Source organism: Squalius cephalus (genome assembly GCF_949319135.1).
Source record: "Squalius cephalus genome assembly, chromosome: 20".
In the NCBI taxonomy this organism is placed as follows: Eukaryota; Metazoa; Chordata; class Actinopteri; order Cypriniformes; family Leuciscidae; genus Squalius; species Squalius cephalus.
Genome location: NC_137141.1, coordinates 19,405,043 through 19,421,329, shown reverse-complemented (window position 1 = coordinate 19,421,329; position 16,287 = coordinate 19,405,043). Strand labels below are relative to the sequence as shown.

The 16,287-nt window shown below is 37.4% G+C and overlaps 1 protein-coding gene across 1 annotated transcript in view; it reads right to left on the bottom strand.

Annotated features, from left to right (window-relative positions):
* ttc27 (tetratricopeptide repeat domain 27) overlaps window positions 1–16,287 on the bottom strand; it is an 83,304-nt gene that overhangs the window by 40,112 nt on the left and 26,905 nt on the right. The window lies entirely within an intron of this gene.

The following is a 16,287-nucleotide window of genomic DNA, read 5'->3' as shown; positions in this document are numbered from 1 at the left end:
ATTGGTGAGTCTATCCGGAGTACAGTAACTCAATAAGAGATACTGAACCTCTGTCAGATAGTCAACTGCTGTCAGACCGTTGAGCATTTTTACCCAGTGAGGATCAGCTCCGTTTTTGTAGCCAATTGGGGAGAGATAGAAAGAGAGAGGGTTGATTCTGGTCTTCCTGGACAGCAAGAGAGAGTATGAGTAATGGAGTATATGTAGTAAACGAACAAAAGGTCAGTTCCCGAGAATGACTGTGGCTGTGTGCGTACACACACATGAGTCTTGTGATTTCAAGCACTATGTCTGGCCTCCTCCCCTTAAAGCATTTATTACAGGAAAGGGTAACACAACTTCGGTCCTCTGACCTACACAGGGGAAGAAAGGAAAGGGAAAAAAGCACTGGAGGGCTCAGTGTGATTTATGAGGACTTCAAGCCTGACTCATCAAACTCCTGCTCTTAAACCTGACATTTACATCAAAGCACTCCCATCTTCCTTTCTTAACTTCAAAGATCAGATATGCTGTGAAACGCTGCTCACCCTCATCCTCCCTGTTTTACAGGCATTAAGTATTTGTAAGGCATTACACATTTTTACTACAATTTTAAAAAAACATTTTTTTTTTATTTAGACAAAAGTCTGTTTCAAATATTTATTTACATTTGAAATGTAATGACGTAATTGGAAATGCAGAAAAAGCAGTGAAGTACTGACATCATGAGTACTGGCTTTATTTTGAATCATATTGTTAGAAAATGATGCAGAAACTACTGTAAGTCATCTGACATTTAAATGTGCTGCTTTGATTTTGTCTTTCAAAACTTGCACAATGGTGGCTGATTTATATTTAGGAGGAGAAAAAAAATGGTTGTGGGCCCCGCTGGGGGGTAATGTTTCTGTAAGAAACATACCAGTCTCCTGTGGGCCATTTTCTCACTGTGTGTTAAGCGTACTGTACTGTGGGGGGGGGGGGGGGGGGGGGGTCTGTATTTATCTGTGTGGAAATGTCTATATTTAAATTCACCCTTACTGTAATAGGCCTCACCCCAACTCTGTCTACAGACACAAGGGCTCCAGGAAGACTACAGTGCCCAGTTGAGCTGCCTACCCAGACAGCATTTTTAGGCATATTTGGCAAGCTCACAATGCGAAGGTTGTTCCGAACAGTAGGCAAAAAAGTTATGCTGCCTCATAAGACACTTGAGCTATGGCATGTATCATAACAGATAAGGCAGTCTCAGTGCACTGCATCTAGCTCAGTATGGGGGAGGGATCCAAAAAATGGCAGAAATGTCATTCAGCATTAAAAATTGATAGAAAACAGATTTATCTAAATCATAAAGGAACAATGGTTCTTGAAAAAAATAAGCAACAATATGAAGTGTTTAGTCAATAAAACAATGGAAATTCTCAACATGCACAGTTAGAACAAAATGATAAATTAGAAGATATATTCTAGACACTAGATATCAAGACCCTCACTAAGGTTTGGTAGAGAGCCAGAAAGATCTCATTTTTGGACGATCCCTCAATAAAATAAACCTGGCTATGTCTCTGAAGCGCTGATGAACATAATGAATAACAGAGACACTTTGGCTGTCTCCCAATGGGCTGTAGGTATCAGATGGAGGGGCAGAAATTGTTAGTGACATAAGCATTTTGGCAGTCCATCTTTTGGAAACTCAAGCTGATAATGTGTGGATTATTTTGTCTTTTCCCCAGCAAAACTTCCTGAGTTCTCTCGAAGTGTGTGCTATCTATCTATCTTTCAGAGGAGCATAACCCAGGGTGCATATCTGAGATCTGAACCTGATAACAGAAGATCCCTGAGGGGGTCGAGGAACGAGCAGCGTCGCCTGAGGTCAGGCAGAATCTAAGACAAAACCCAAATTCACTCCGACTATAACTACATTGGCATGCACAAAATCGTATTAAAATTCCAGAAACACCTACAAAACAAGCATAAAAACAGATGAACAAGTCAAGGAGAGAGGAAAAGCCCCCAAATGCTGGTGTGTTGAAAAGGCAGTGGACTTCCAGAGATAAGTCAGCTGTCTCCATTTAGTTTGAAGATGGATATCATTTCAACAGGCCTGATTTTGTGCGTGATACTAGGACAAAGCCTCACAAAGTAGAGGAAGTAGAGACTGTTCTTAGCACAGGAGGATATGCCATACAGGGGGTGACATTAAACTGAGAATACACACACAAGAGAGAAAAGCACTGTTCTCAGCTGATGAAAAGATAATAAGATGGTATTTTGTAATATATATATTATACAAATTGTGCCTCTGTGTACTTTTGGGGGTTGCACAAAACATTCCCACCCTAAGAGTTCTCGTTGCTCACTGCAACGCCAAGTTGACAAGATGGCTATCACAAAGCAGCTTCCTTCCCTCGGGAAGAAGAAACCACCAAGAAACAACTTTAAGCTGGTGACCCCTCCCACTCCTTCCAGAATTGCACCTCTGTTCCACTCCACACGCTTCTGCCGCTCTGAAAAACCTGTGTTGCTATGGTAACAGTATCAGGGCTCGGAAATGGGAGGGGAAGCATTTTAATCACCAGACCAGCCCAAGACTGAGACAGAGAATGGTTAGTTTTTGCAGAAAATAACTATATTGGACTCCAGTTTCCTTAGCTTTAAAGTCGCAATGAAATGGGAGTAGCAACGTTTTATTTCATATTGTGATGTATATCTGAGTGAATCTGATAAAAGAAAAAGGAAAGAATGTAGGACAGGGACTTGGTTGTATAAATCGACTGTTGATTGGATAAGGCAGATCTGAATGCAAGCTTGCAATAAGAAGGGGGAATGGTTTATGTAGATGAAATGACAGGAGAGATCTGACATGCGTCACCAAAGAGAAGATCAAGTTATGAAATTGATTAAAATTACGAAGTCACGAAGCCCCTATAAAGGGGGTCGCACCCCGAACGAGAAGCACAGTGCTGCCTTGCGCTACGTTTAAAATTCAAACATTTTCTATGAGTCTGTCAACATCGCTCAGCTACGATTCAAAATCCTGCTGCGCCACTAACAGTTTTTCCATTAAATCACATTATATTTGTCCCAAATCATCATTAACATACTGACTTCAAACTGTGCTACAAGACACGTTTAATTTTACATTCATAGTTTTACAACTTAAAAGTCTAAACATAAAGGAAAAACTGTATAAACAACGTAGCCCTTTCTAATTTTTCATTTTGCCCTGTTGTGTCTTTTTTATACACATAACATAGCGTAAAAGCATAACTTTTGACTGTTGTGATTACATTCAATGTCATAGGTTCACATTCCCAAATTTAATAGCGTAGAAGTAGCGTAACGATCAGTCAATAGTCCTTTTGATTTTTCATGACTATGTACCTGAGCTTCAACTCTGATATATGAAAATACAAATTAATGGATGTAAGTGGTCTAGTTTTCCAACTTCAAGTGAAGGAAACCATATTTATGGAGGTCTTTACCAGTAACTACTGAAAAAGATCAAAATTTGAAAGTATTTTTCAACTGATGAATTTAAGCAAAACTTTAGAGCATCGTTTTAAGCTTAAAACCACTTTCAAACCAACCAAACGAGTCAAACTGACAAACTTCCCATTATTTACGTGTGTTGTGACGTATTTCCAAGTGAAAGGGAATATTGAATAAAGGGAGGTTTTTTTTAGCGCACATCCTCTCCATCCCTCGCTCATAGCAGACTGACGTTTGGAGGGGAGTGGTTAAGGATATTAAACCCAAGTCGCCAAACTGACGTCATCAGGGAAGGAGCGCCATTCCAGAGCGGAAGCAAGTTTTCAGATTTTGATTAAAGATTGCCACGACAAAAAAAAACATTTTCTGTGCATTAACTTGCGTGGATTAATTGTTCACCAAAAGACTAGTAATGTGGGATAACAAAGTAAATAGGGTCAATTTTGATTTCAAGAGGACTTTAAAAAGCTAAAAATATAGAATAGCCAGTCTTCTGGATACTAATGTATAAGATTATGAAAAGACTTTGAGCGACACTGAGAAGCTTGACATCACTAATAAAAGCACAGCTGGAATAATAAATGAGCTAAAGCCACAGCAGGATGCCTTTAGAGACACCCGTCCAAAGATGAGAGACAGAACAGTAGATGTGAGCAGTAGCAGCACAGCTCTTCAGAGGTCTTTCCAAGAGAGAGACACCATGAGAGATGAAGGGAGAGGGAAATTTAAGAGGCGCCTAAATGAGATGTTCAGCGGTCCGAGTCTTTACCTTTATTACTTTAATTACACAAAGAAAGAGCAAAATGTCCTCATTTCTGGGAATAAAAGACTTAAGGTTCTTTCTGTAGAAGATGAAGGCATGACTGAGTCTAAAACTCTACTGTGAAACTCCCTGAAAATCAGTCTTTACTTTTTACTGGTTAATTACAACAAAACCACTAGCAATATAAAACATTAAGTTCTAAATCACTTGGGACTGCATTCTTCATATTAATACAGCAAAAGTGGTGGAAGGCAAGGCAGGAGAGCAGGAGACTCTGAGTCTAAGATGTCACTGAATTGAGCAATAGAGGGAATATTAGATCATTTTCTGCGACAATTTACGTCAACACTGAATTCTCTTGGGGTACAAAAGTAAAATGATTATACAACCTGGTAAACGTTGTGTTGAACTCTTGATTACAATCTTGACAGTTGTGACTTATAGTTGACCATGACGACATGGTTTGCTTGGAAGCAGAGCCAAAGTTATCATTTTGTTTAGGTATGGATGTGTTTATGAAGTTTTAGACACTGTCTAAATAATTTTACAAATCATTTAAATTTTAATAAACAAACCTCTGGGAGTAGATTAATTTCTTAAAGTAAGCTGATAAAGGATAGATTTGAAAACTCAAAAATCAAGTACAAGTAACTGGTTGCCACTGGGCCAATATTTCTTAGTCCATCAGAATGAAACGGTCACCACAAAATCCTGCATCAGCGTCACTGTTCAGGAAGCACTTAGACGAAAGGTGGCTTACCAAACAGATGACGCAAGTGAGGACTATCATCTGTTGAAAACAATATCCTACCATTTCATCTTGAACCAACTCTAAATTGCCAAAGCTTCTCTGTGAGCCTGTGTAAATAGTCCTTCACTGTCAGATCACTAATGTGTATCTGCACAACGTCTATTATGAAAAAAAAAAGAGTTACCATTAGCAGAGCCGCTACTGTAACATGATACGGCTGCTGCAAAGTATTTACATGGATATTAATTTAATCTGTTAGGTATATTGGAAGAAACCTAAAAAAGAGGCTATACATTCAGTACAAAAATCATCAAGGTTCCCTGAATAACAAACTGTCAGACATGAGCTCATTTCGACCACATCTTTATCTTCAAAGTTCAAGTGCCATTTCATTCTGAAGCAGGTGGCCCAAGTATGATGCCATGCGCAGACTGCAAAGAGATTCATTTGTGCATTATATCATTTAAACCTGTCAATGACAGCCAAATATAATACAGCTGTGATGCGTCACCATGACTTCACAAAGAACGGATTTTGTGTTAAACTGTTGTAAGAAAAAATAAAGTTTATTATCTGTGGCTACATACTTCTGATGCAATACCTCTTCACTAGTGGTTTTACCTGTGGGGGACTGCTGGCTAAACACACATGATTGAGGCAAATTTGAGAATGTCAACTTTCTGCAGAGAAGAGCACACAATCTAACCCACCCGAGTCAAAAAAAAAAAAGGTTCAAACATAGGTAATGTATCAGAGCAGGTTTATAGCTCCTCAGTTTAAACATATTCAGCAAACCCATGGCCACTAATGATGACAAAATTAAAGGCGTCATGAATTAAGAAGCCACATTTTCCTTGATCTTTTGACATATTAGATGTCATTGTACTATAAAAATATTCTGTAAGTTTCAGAACTCAAAACTTTCTTGTTAGTACAAAAACAGCTTTTATTGAAGCCAGGAGACTAGTATCGGATTTTGTCACATTATTACTTCATAATGCGATAAAAGACTGCCTCAGCGGAAGATCAATGCCTACTTCTACATCATTGCCTCTTTAGCCCCGCCCACTAATTCATGCATGTCACGAAGTAGTAAATACGAGAAAGACGCAAACACAGGATTACTCCAGTAATCTTTGCATTGCCATTCTTGTGATTATAACATTAAGAAAGCATAGATGAACTTTTCATTTTTAACAAAGTTCCAGTCAGATCGCATTAGTAAGACACTGTCCGTTTGATCGCTTCATTTTACTGTGGATCCGTTTTTAAACGAGGCAGTTTGACAATAAAAGATGATGTATTGCCAACTACATTGAATCTGACAGTAATGTCAACACCATGAGTATTTGTTGAACGTTGAAAGAATGTTGGTAACCAGACAGTTGACTGTAGCCATTGACTACTATGAATTAACCCACAATTTAGCACACAATCTCGCCTGTAACATTTAAAAGTCCAATTTCTGAATTTGAATTGAGGCGCACACACAAAAAAGATTTGTAGAATTAAATTGACTTGTAGAATTAAAATAAAGTAATATTCAAAGAAACTTGTAAACAGTAACCACATTAAGTATAATTTAAATGGAAAATGTCAGGACAAACTTCAAATGATGGTTTGACAGACCCTTGTCTGAAGTTTCATGTTCAAAAAGCTCTTGATTGAAGGTTTATTATGAAGTTAAAAGAGTAGCATAACTCGAGAGCAAGTAGATGTGAATTTGAGAACTTGTACAATAAATATTCGTACTTCTGTGAACATTTACACTCAGCTCCAATGTGAAAACTTCTAAAATAAAAATCTGAAGTTGAATGTTGAAATTTGCCCTCGCAGACAATAGTCACAAACCTGTATTCTGAATTTGAAGCTGCAGACAAGTAGTCACAAATGTGTAAAATACCATTCACAGAAATACAATGACAGACACAAACTCGTAATATACATCTGCATTTAATCTTACATTCACATTACAACCTCAATTAGGCACTTGCAGCTTCTCAAATCTGTCACTGCAATTTCAAATTTCGCACCTTGACTTTTGCTACTCTAAAACTAACTTTTGCACTTGAAACTCAGTGGCAGCGAGAGAGAAAGGGGGGTGGGAGCGGGGGTGTTCAAAGGAGCCATTTTATTGGTTGGCGCCTAGCCAATGAAATGGGACTTCTATTGTACGCGATGTCACGAAACTAGGAACTACTTTCCAAGAATTAAATTACCCGTTTAATTTTTGTAACTGTAATCAAGCAAATAACATTACCATTATTTCCAATTCAAATTCCTGTGTGTTGCAGCCAATTTGATTCAAATTAATACTCAAACAATATGAGCCAATTCTTCAATTCTGAATTTTGACTGGCACTGAGACCACTTGAGTGCTGACCTCCGAACACATCTGAATTCATCTAATCACAGCATCATTCATTCAAAAGGCTAAGGGCTTCTGACTGATACAACTGTCAAGATTTTTAAGCTTTTTAAGGAAGTTAACCTGAAGTCCTCTTGCGTATGAATGAATCTGTCATGTCACAATGGCTTTAGCTCATTTGTAAGACATTTTCTCCTTTTTTACCTAAATGCAGTTTACTAAACAGTCAAAGCATGCTTCTGTCAGTGGCTGGATAATCTACCATAAAATTCTCAGTTTTTAAATTTGTTCTGGTGAACAATGTTGAACAATAAAGACCCATGACGACAGCAGACAACCTGTGAGGTTACGGTCCAATCCAATGTCCTTAAGCTGGCAATGAAAGCATGAATAATCGGCTTTGAAGGTGCACCATCTTTGCTATGATTCAAGCACCTCGAGGTGTTTGGATATGGCAAGGGTCCCTAGCAGTGAACAAAAGCTAATTCAGAAAGACTGAAATCCCAGACACACCATGATCTATATGTACACAAGCTCAGTGTTGGCAATAGGGTGGTGAGACATGTCTTTAGTCTGAAAATGTAACCCTGAGCGACAGAACAGTGTTGGAAAAGAGGTCTTGCCTTGAGAGAGAGCGAGCGAGAGAATTTGTTGCTGATCAGACTAGACGTAGGAGAAAAAATCCCATTAAGAAAGAAAGAAATCCTAACCCTTTTATAACATGTTGACTGGTGAGCAATGAACAATATAAAAGTCTTCAAAAGCGACAGGACAGCTCAGGTAAACGGGAGGGACGACGTCTTTCTCTGTTGGATGAAAGGTACATTCCTTTTCTTCCTTCTGTGCTTTATCTTATTTGGAGAAAAGTCCTGTAGCTCATAATGGAAAACTCAAACATAAGAGTTCAAACTGAACAAAAATAATTATTTTCTTAACAGACGATGACTTAATCTTGTAATAAAGTTTTGCAAAGACCTAATTCAACATGTATTTATTTAGAGATATACATGAAAAGCAAGGACTCTGGTAAAGTCATTAGGCTCTTGTGGAACTAAAAGATTTATGGTGAGACAGTCACATAAACGCCATGGCTATAAATTAACCCCAGCGGCCGACCTGCTTTCAATCAGAATGGTTCCACTTTCCAAACAGATTTGAGAGCTCAAGTTCAGTCTGAACTAGCCAGTCCTTCCTGGAAACCATCCTGAAGCCAATAAGACTACTTGAGCCAGTGCACGTCTGCGCCGCCATGATATCATTCCGATTACGGCAGGTGCTTCAGACACATAAACCCTTCAGTGAATGAAGAGCCACATGAAGATCCCAAATGATCAACAAAATGAGAGACAGACCTTTGGTCCAAATAATATTTTATCACCCTATAAACAGAAACTGAAAATGGCAGGTAACATAGTTGTGTTAAATCTGGTTCAGTCCGGTACCAAAACTTTCTATCATTTACTTTTTATTATATTTAAAATATATATTTATTATATTATAAAAAATATTTATTATCGTATATCATATTATATTATAGATTTTAACACCATGTCAGCAGTAATGCTCTCCAACACCATGTCCTCAAATTACAATTTAACTCACAAGCAAACATCCCCCAAAAAACGACAACCTGTTCATTCATTTCTTTGCTGGTAAGGGTGTTGTAAATTTATGAGGGACCAGACAGATGCTCTGCACTTTGTAAAAAAATTTTTTTTTGACATTTATGATCTTCTGGATGGATTCAGCATTACAAGTATTTGAAATTGCTTGTCAGGTGATATATTACAGATGACACACCCCACAAGATCCGAGCAGCGAAAGTCATTTCTCTGGGATTCATTACCAAACAAATCAATGTCAGATCAGTGCTGAGACTGTGCATGGATAAAATGAAATTTTAGCATATGACTTGCAACAAAAGGCATCTTTGATAGTTCTTCAATGTCACAAGGTGCATTTGTATTTGAATCTATTGTAAATGTAAAAGGATGTATTATGTAACCTCAAACTTTTTTTGATTGAATTTGCAGTAAAAAATAAAATAAATAAATATATATATATATATATATATATATATATATATATATATATATATATATATATATAATAATAATAATAATAATAATAATAATAATAATAATAATAATAATAATAATAATAATAATATATATATATATATATATATATATATATATATATATATATATATATATATATATATATATATATATATATATATATATTTATTTTGTGATGTGTATTGCTACTGGAATAAAAAAAAAAAAAAAACAGAAACATTTGTCATACCACCCACCCCTAAAAGAAAAAGTACTGTACAAAAACAAAGCATGAACTAAAAATAGCTGCATTCTTGTAGCACAAACAGTAGAGGATGGCAACAATGCACAAACGGATCGAATGTATATACCTTGAATGAAATACAAGTCGCTTATAAATCGTAAATACGAGACATGACTCGCTTTGGATAATATCACTTGCCAAATGCATAAATGTACATGTACTTCACTTCATGCAATAGATCACTAAATGATTCAATAAGTGTAAACATTCAATGTATGCAGCAAATTCTTAAAGATAAAAAGCGGACAATAAAAAAGTTAAAACTGTGATGTTTGCTGGGCACGTGACAACCATCTAACCAGCCTGCAGACTCCTGGATCCACATGTAGACTGGAAAGATGCCTGCACACACAACCAGCCAGTGGAGACCAGCAAATGCAGATCAGCAGAAGATGGAAAGGTTGTTGGCAAACGACCTCAATGAACTGACTGTGACATCTTTTATGATGTCTGAGAGAAAAACAGTGGCTGTGAGAACACAGGTGTTGAATCAAACTGAGCATCGGGTGCAATCAATCAGTCATGAAGATGAAGTAAATCACTAAAGTGGAAGGAAAGGGTTTGTTTGTCCTCTGCCTGTATCGTCATAGCTGCTCTTTTGACCTTCAGGAAGACACAAGGACAAGCCCAGAACACAAGGACAAGCCCAGATCACATGGACTGTAGTTTAGGGAAAATGACCAGAAAATGTGGGCATGTAACAGACACAGAAGGGAAAACAATGTGTTTTTTATTTTTTATATTAATCCAACTCTTCTTGTCCTGACTGTAAGGAATCTTCTCATTCAAACCACACTAACTTCATTTGGGAAACAATAAAAACTATTGTTTTTATTTTAAACCTGTAAACTTTCCAGAAACAAACATTACTAAAACAAATTTTCAGTACCCACTACAGTCTTCAGTGTCACATGATCCTTTAGAAATCATTCTAATAGGCTGATGTGGCGCTCAAGAAACATGTCAATGTTTTCAATGTTCAATTATTATCATTGCTGATAACTGTTGTGCGGCTTAATATTTTTTGTAGAAACCATGATACAGTTTTCAGGGTTTGTTGATAAATAGAAAGTTACAGAACAGCATTTATTTGAAATAGAAATCTTTAGTAACATTATAAATGTCTTTACTTTTGATCAATTTAATGTATCCTTGCTGGAAAAAGTATTTCACAGAATTTGTTTTGAATGGTAGTGTGCATCACAGGAGAGTTCTTTAGTCTTTTTAGTTTATTTCCCACCACAGTGTAATTTTTTCCACCACATCTCAAAAAAAGATTTCTCCGTTTTCTTCACGTTACGTGTAATATTTCATCTCAAGCTTTTCTATGACATTACTGTCTCCTTGGCAAACAAGTACACTAACTTTAGAACAGAATTTATTACAATTCTGTGTAGTTGGAATGACAAATTAATTGATAGAATTCATGATCACACATTTAAATGACTAGGATTCATATTTTTGTGATAAATTTCAGGTTAATTCTGACATTCTAAGACTAAAACAAAATCTATACATAAAAGTCATTTGAATAGTAGTCTAAACTGAATGAAGGCATGGTAAAAAGTTAATGTGGTCTTCCTATGACAAAAAAGAAAAGTTGAATCTGTTGATTTTAATAAAAATCAACCCTTGGGACATAAAAGTGCCCAAAGTTTAAGAAACACCCACACAAAATGACATCATGAACAGCAAGCAACATGCCCATCCCATGTCCAGGCTCAAATTAGCCACTGTTGACTGACAGACCTGGCATTGCCCTATGGATACGCCCATCTCTGTGAACAAAAGATTTATGAGTTAAACAGCAGGTGTTCACCTTAGATCTGACAGGACACACTGCCCTAGAAGAGCCAATGCGTTCACACTCGGCTGCACTGGATTTAGGCACACAGTCCAGCCAACAGTGCACTGCCCTTGGCCAGAGATCATCGGTGAGATCAACAAGTATCGGCCTCATGGGTAACACAGCGAGGAAACGACCCAATCCAACCAAACAAACACAAGCTCACATTACATACATAATGCCATCACTACGTTGACCTAGTGTAGGAGGGATTGAGATCCCTGATGGGGGTTCAATGATCATCGGAAACTAAACCGCTTACACAAGCTGAAATGCCACACCCTGGAGGTGACCTCATGTGGTCTGGTGGCCAAAAGAGCGGGAAAGTGCTGACAGATAGAGGAAGTACAAACTCCCCAGGTGGGTTTGCAAACTGCTGGGCTAGGTTTTGACAGCAACTAGTAGAGATGCTACCACCCATGACATCACAAACCAAAGAGATCAGACCAGAACAGCCTCAAAACCTCTATGATTCATCTCAGATGAGGAGCTCTTTGAAACCGAAGCGGGTTTGGCACTTACCGAGGGGGGATTTTGATGCGAATGATGTTACTCTTCCCACGGCCAAGACCAGCGGTTTAGGGGAAGGATCAAGAAGAGAAATAAGACAGCAGTCTGGAGCAAACTCCTTTTGAAATGGATGAAAATGGCAGAAATTGAAACTTAAACAAAAAAAAAGCTTTATTGATCTCAACAAACTAATTTAAAGAGCTAGTTTCCCTGGACATACTGTCAACTAAAAAGGGTTTTTCAAATCAGATTTGCCAATTAACAGTGTAATCCAGCACCGGGCTTAATATGCATCTAGGAAAGCAGCCAAACATGGCATCGGATTGATTTCTTGAAGCATATAAACATTGGTGTATGGGATATGGGATGTGTACGATCATGCAGCAAATGCCTATTGATGCCCAAAAGATCCTAGTAACTAATGTGCAATAAGTCCTAAATGATTTATCACTTCACGTGTGAATGATGAGAATGTTTCATTCAATACAATCATTATCAGCTGTATGCGCAACAATATTTGAGGTCAATCAATGACTCTTGATCATTAAACCCAGAGGATCTCACCACCAAAAGTCAGCCATTGGTGAAGGGACATTTCTGCAATGAGTTATGACAATGAGCTCTCATATACACACGCATATCAAACCCTCATCCTTTGAGGGCGTGTACGTCAATGTATTTTTTCTAACAGCACACATTTTTATCATCCTCCCACCCTTCACAAAATGATTAAATGAGGGGAAAGAGTGTTTGCAGTGTTAAACGGCTGGGCTATGAAAGTATTCCCTGCTGTTCCTAAAGAAATGCTAACTCAGCCACGAACACGTCCCCTTCCCTGGCTTCCCTGAAAAGACTTAATTTTGAGGATGAAGAAAATAAATAATCTTGACATATAAATGATAGTCCCCACCCCTCGTTACGCTCCATCTCGCTGGTTATTCTTGGATAGCGCCAGTATTATAAGGCAGGTTAAAAAGGAAACGCTGTATAGCTTAAGCATTTAAAAACGAAGCTCATCGCAACATTTAGAAATGGCATTCAGGGAGTTTAATAAAACAGAACAGAAAAGAGCTTGGCACACACCAGACTACTGATGAACATGGTTATTAAAGCTCTGAAAATCTTACTACTTTTAACCTTTGAAATGAACCATAACCTAATCAGAAGACTGCTTCTTTTATTCTATTAAAACTAAATCACCCAAATAGACATCTACAGAAAAAAATAAATTCAAACCAGCTGACACTGACTGAAATTTTGGACAAATTCTGAATAATTTTCTCTGAGAGTTTCCTTTTGTATTGCATACGGTGTTGAAATGATTCAATTTTCCCAACCATACTGAAAAACCACCCAAATAATCATCATTTCATCTCATTCTAGTGTTTATGAGTACAAATTCATCAACTACAGTGATTTTTATTGAATTATGTCCAGAAGCAGAGGATGTCCTCATCCCAAACTGACTCATAGACCTATTCTACCCCATTAATTTGGTTTCCAAGCTGCTTAAAATATGGACTCTAGAGTTCATGCAGAAAGCAGAGCTCCATCAGGCACAGGAAACTGCTGTTTGAACTCTTTGCTCAAAGTGTAGATTATTTTTCCAGAGGGACCTGACTCTAACAGCTTTTGCCGAATATGATGCAAACCTCTGTGTCAGACTCTGGAGACACATTTTTCCTTCTTGTTCCCTTCTTACTTCTCATTTCCAATCCATCACACTGCTTCGCCCTGTCGGTCAGAGCCTCGTACCTTTAAGCAAACCTGAGATTGGCATATCTGATGACTTACGGTGACGTCTTTGGGGTGGGTGTTGACACATTCGAATTGGCTTAGAATCGTTTGCTAAAGCTGTCAGACAGTCAAACCTTCCAAAGATGAAGACCCATATTTCACAGTACCACACCTAATTGGGTTCCTGAACACCCTGTGATCTTAAAAGGTGTTGATTAGGAGGGTTTAACTTCAAGGAGAGACCACCAACATCTCAGCGGCCATGAGAACAGGTTTGTGTATTTGTCTATTGAAACATGTCCTCTCAAGGTTAAAGTTGTCTAGGAAAGTCACTTAATACTTTTGGGAAAATTGCAATTGGCCATAACACAAAAACACTTGAAAAGAACTGACCTCATTCCAAAACGTGGGAGAGTTTAAGAGAGAAGTGCACACAGCCGAACGCATAAGATCGGAGGACTCACTTCATTGCTCGTACAAATGAAGATATCAAGCTTTAAACAGCGAGGCGGAGCAGCCGAGGTCCTCCGAGAGCCAGAGAAAGGCAACTTCTAATGAATGCAAATAGATTCGGAGTCTGGGAAGACGGGTAGGGCAGTAACCAAAGTATAAATTAGAAAAGAAGAAAACAACGTAGGAGGAGGACAAGCTGAAACACCACCCTTGAAAATATTAAAATAACGGTTAAATAAACAGCATTAGACAGTTATACAAGTGCAGATTCAGATTATTTGTGTGTAAATACAGCAGGAGAAGACAGAAAGACAATACAATGGTTTATAGATCGTGTATCATGGCAATGTAATGACAATCTAAACATATACAACAAAAATACATAGGTCTTTTTTTTAAGTACCTCAGCAAACAAAGTAAATCTCAGTACATGAATTTGTTAATCATTCAGTACCGTGGCATACAAGGGCACACATCTTATATAATAGATGAATATACAAAAAAAATAAAATAAAATAATAATAATAGAAAAATATAGTAAAATAAATAAAATCATCCAACATTAATTGGAAAATTATGAATTTTTACTTAGATTCCTTTTGTATGTTTGGATTTATTTTTTAACATCAATATTTCTATAAATGCTGAAACGCATATATAAAAGCATATAAAATATATACAAATATATTTATGTAAGAAAATATTTATATAAATGCTTTTATAAACTACATTTATACAGTGTTTATATAAGCATTGGCAGAGTACGCTTTGCTTTCAAAATACAGGATATACTACTAAAGCATTAAAAAATAAATAAAATAAAATAAAAATCACTACATTCAAAAAGTCAAAATTTGCCATTTTCCTGGCTAGTTAAAGAAATGAGAAAATGTTCAGCAAATATGATGGGACAAGGAACAGGCATTAGTAAACTATTTCTCTCATTTCTGTTAATATTTTTTACTTGAAATGTAATTGTTCACATTTTCTACACTGACTGAACTCACCCCTTAGAATGGCACAACTTGCCCACATTTTTTTTCCTGATAAGACATGTTTCTAAAACTCTATAGCTAACTGCAGACATGCTTAAATAACTAAGAATATTAGTTTTACCTCCTCTTACTACTCCATGCCTAGTGGTCAACTTAAGTAAAACATATTGTAGTAGCTTACCTCACTCACCCCTATAGTAAAAGTATCATATTATCATCATCTGCGCCCAACCACTTTAACATGGCACCCCCACAATAGCGCAAGACACACGTGATTCTAAAGTGGTTGATTTTGCTGTCAGGGACATTTGTAAATGGATATAAATCACACACACAACTGTCCTCAGCAATAACAGACTATAAATAATTGAGGCTGTTGGTGGGCACAGGTTGCCGATTTAAAAACTCTTTGTATGCTAATTTGCTGGTGGTTAAAAATGATGTTCACAGCAGATGTAGACAGTTTCGCATTGAGCACTTGGCTGCTTTTACAGACGCGTCTCTGCCGTAGGGCATTATTTCATTTACCGGTACATAACGATTAAGCAGAACATGTAGTATGTGTTTGCTAAAAAGAATAGCCACATTGTTGTTTTCACATCTTAATGGTGGGAAGCTCGCAACAGATTAAAAGTAGTGACTCTCGGGGTACCTTCCCAAATTGTTAGTGTGTGGCTGTGGTTGAAACATTGAACTAATTAAATTACCAGGAAGTGGCTTAAAGATTATCGGGAAGACAATATGGCCTGTCGGCAGAGAAGTGTCTTCATTAGCTCAGTGAGTTTTGCTCTCCTCATACCTGACCAGACCAATGGCTTTTCACTTTCCTGTAACGCGAGTTTTGAGTGAATGAGCTGAAAGGAAATGGGCAGTTTTCAATCTGTCCATCATTCTCACCCAGGCTGTCAAAAACTGCTACACTTGAAAATATAAAGACGTCAAAATAATAAATCTCCCTCTTTCTGACAACGTCTGGAAGTCAAATCCTCAACGGCACACAGATGTTAGAAAGAGACTTGAATAGCTGAGCTC